Source organism: Sinocyclocheilus anshuiensis, unplaced genomic scaffold, assembly GCF_001515605.1.
Source record: "Sinocyclocheilus anshuiensis isolate Anshui unplaced genomic scaffold, SAMN03320099.WGS_v1.1 scaffold1303, whole genome shotgun sequence".
Classification (NCBI taxonomy): Eukaryota; Metazoa; Chordata; class Actinopteri; order Cypriniformes; family Cyprinidae; genus Sinocyclocheilus; species Sinocyclocheilus anshuiensis.
The window spans coordinates 344,554-348,128 of NW_015537954.1; the positions used below are offsets into that span (position 1 = coordinate 344,554).

A 3,575-nucleotide genomic window follows, 5' to 3' on the forward strand; every position below is an offset into this window, starting at 1 on the left:
CATATATATATATATATATATATATATATATATATATACACACACACACACACACACACACACACAAATATAATGGAGTTGAATAGGGACATGTAAATTATTTAAAATTCAAAATATTAAAAAAAAAATGTACTGTAGTAGTTAAGTTTTTCTTGTGCGTTTTATTTTTTATTATATGTCTATATAGCTTTTAGTCATTTTCATTTTTAGTTTATTTTATTATATCGAGATGTTTATAAAATAAAAATGAGAAATGTTGCAAAGGCAACTAGCTGAAATTAAAAAAGTCTAGTTTTACATATTTTAAATATATTTTATTTTTATATATTTTATTTCAGCTAAATTTATATTTTCAGTTTTTTTTTTTAACCATAACAATCCTGCAGTGTTAACTAAAACTGAAACTATTAACTAAATTGTTGTTGAATGAAATAAAGCAGAAATAAAAGAAACAAATGAATAAAAAGGAAGCTTAAACTTAAAGACCTGTCTTGGCAACAAACTAAAATAATATAAGTACTAAAATTTCTGAAAAATAAAACTGAAATAAAAAAACTACTAAAAATACCAAAAGCAAATAGCAACATTTCTAAAATGAACATTCAAATAAAATAAAAAAACTGAAAAATAATTCAAAATATTGAAAACACAATCCTAAAATAGCAATAATATCTAGTTTTTCTAAAAAGATAAAATAAAATGATAGCACAGCAAAATATTTCTGGCATTTTGGCTAATGTTGGAGCCTAAAACCACAACAACATTTGTGTTAAGAGCGAATAAAATACAATTTCTATTAATTACAGCAGCCCCCGAAATTACACTTTAAACTGACGTATATTTAGCGAAGCTCTATTCAGCATTAAAAACTTATCATCATAAATGATTTAATCTTAGGTTCAACACAATCTGTGAATCATCTGAAGCTGTTTCTCTGGTAACGCAGATATGGGATGAATACAAATATGCGAGACGATGAACGATGAAGAGATGCTTCTTTGATCACCTTGTGGCTCCAGTGCAGGTAAAGCCTCTGTCCTTCAGAGAGAAGACACACGGCCAGGACCTGCACAACATCAACACAACATTAGCATCAGGAGAAAGCCATACTGAAGTGCTCTGCTCTGCTGCAGTTCACGGTTCTCACCAGCAGGAGGGCGATGTAGGTGAAGAGAGCCGCGGCAAGCACCAACAACACCACCGACCACGGGAACCAGAAGCCCAGCTTCCCGAAGCTAAACCTGCAGGAAAAAGCACAGGCTTCAAGAACCAATAGACCAATCAATGAATCTATCCAACCAAGGTCATTTTCAGGGATTGGTGGCATTCCTATCTGAATATTTAATTTAAAACTTGAATAAATATGAAAATAATGGAATGATAAGAACTGTCAGCAATGCCAATGCTAAATGTATGATAAAACCATCTGCCAAAATGCCTCTAAATTGTGTTGATTTTCATGCACACCATTAAAAAAAGATCAAACTATTATTTTTAAAGGTCAATGTGACATCAAATGCATTTTTAATTTTAAAAGCATTTGCTAAATGAATAAATGTAACTGGTTAAAAGTCCAGGAACAAATGACAAAGAAAATTCAAAAAAATATTTTGACAAAAAATACAGTGAATGCATGACCTTTTACTTTCGATAAAAGCTAAATTACATTTTTTTTTATCTTATATAAGTTATTCAAATATAATGGAGATGAATAGGGACATGTAAACTCTTGATATTCTGATTAAAAATTAAAAATAAAATGAAATTGTTTTTTAAAAGTTTATCCATGCATTATATGTAAAATCAATCAAGTAATGTAATTATATAATTAACAAGCCATAGGGACACACAAAATAAAAATATATATTTGTAAAATATTTTAGATGGACTACAGTTGAATGCATTACATTTTATTTATGTAATACATAATTTTATATAACCCATTCGAATAGGGACATGCAAACTCCTGCTACTCTGATGAAAAATATTTAAAAATAAATTAAACGGTATGTGTAATTCAGATAATGTAATTATATACTTAATTAGCCAGAGACACACACACAATTTAAAAATTCAGATTTTTTTTTTTTTTTTTACATATTTCGGACAAATATGCGAATGCATGACATTTTGCTTTCAATAGAAGTATTTATTTATTTTTTTTATTTTATATAACCCATTCAAATATAATGGAGATGAATAGGGATGTGCAAATTCTGATGAAAAATATTTAAAAATAAAATGTATGGAGTATTTTTAGTTTATCTATGCCTTATATATGTCAAATTAATCAAGTAAAGTAATTATATAATTAAAAAGCCATAGGGACACACAAAACAAAACAAAAATAATAATAATTAAAAAAATTAAATGCAATTTTGTAAAGGTTTTTCTATGCCTTATATAATCAAATCAACCATGTGATGTATAATTAAGCCACAGGGACACAAAACTAAAAAAGGATTATTCAAAAAAGGAAAAAAATTTATCTTTTTTTTAGACAAAAACTATAGTGAATGCATGCTATTTTACTTTGAATAAGAACAAAATTAATTTTTTTCAAGTGTATATAACCCATTCAAATATAATGGAAATGAACAGGGACATGCACATTTTTTTTTTTAAATGTAGCGTTTTTTTTCTATGCCTTAATCACGTAATGTAATTATATAATTCAGAAGCCATAGGGACACACAAACAGCACAATTTTGCCAGAACGCCAGAAATGTTTAAATCCATCTGTGTGTCCATCCCGAGACACTCACCAGTCAAAGTCGTTGTAGTCATTCTGCACCTCACTCCAGAAGTACAGGAATATCAGGGTCAGGAAAAACGTTACGATGAGCAGAGCGAAACTACTGCACTCCAACTGTAAAACAGAGCCATCATGAACCAATCACTCAACACAGCGGCCCGAGTCAGAAATGCAGGAGGAGGATGAAACATGGGGCTAATACTAACTGTGCAATTCATATAGTTGATTAGGAGCCGTCCAGCGCAGCAATCATACAGTGAGTCATCAGCCGCTTTTAAATGACTCAATGAATGATGCTTTCTGAGTCAGAGCGCAAACCGCAGCACACTCAGATGACGGAGTACGACTCCAAGGGGAGCTTGTTTATCTGCACTGAAAATATATTTACATTTATATTTACAGATATTCTGGTGAAGGGGAAATATTCACAGATTTAGACGAAACAAGCCCCTTGAGAGAGAACAATATGTTGGTACTTCATATATGTAATGTACTTTATCCCAGCACGCACTTATTTATTCATCTTGATTTAAAGAAATATATCACTTTGCATTTGCTGACATAAGTTGCTGTTTTTTCAATGTAGAACAGGAGGTCATGTGTTTATTTCATAGTGAAATAATTATATATTTATTTATATTAATTATATAAATATCAAGAATATTTATTTCATTCTTGATATTCTGATGAAAAACAAATAAAGCAGTGCTATTTTAGTAGCAGTTATACTAAAATAAAGGTGCATCACGATGCCATAGAAGAACCTTTGTTGTAAATGGTTCCATAAAGAACCTTTAACATCTGAAGAACCTTTCTGTTT

The 3,575-nt window shown here is 29.9% G+C and overlaps 1 pseudogene; it reads right to left on the reverse strand.

Annotated features, from left to right (window-relative positions):
* LOC107665354 (glycerophosphodiester phosphodiesterase domain-containing protein 5-like) overlaps positions 1-3,575 on the reverse strand; it is a 43,160-nt pseudogene that overhangs the window by 19,351 nt on the left and 20,234 nt on the right.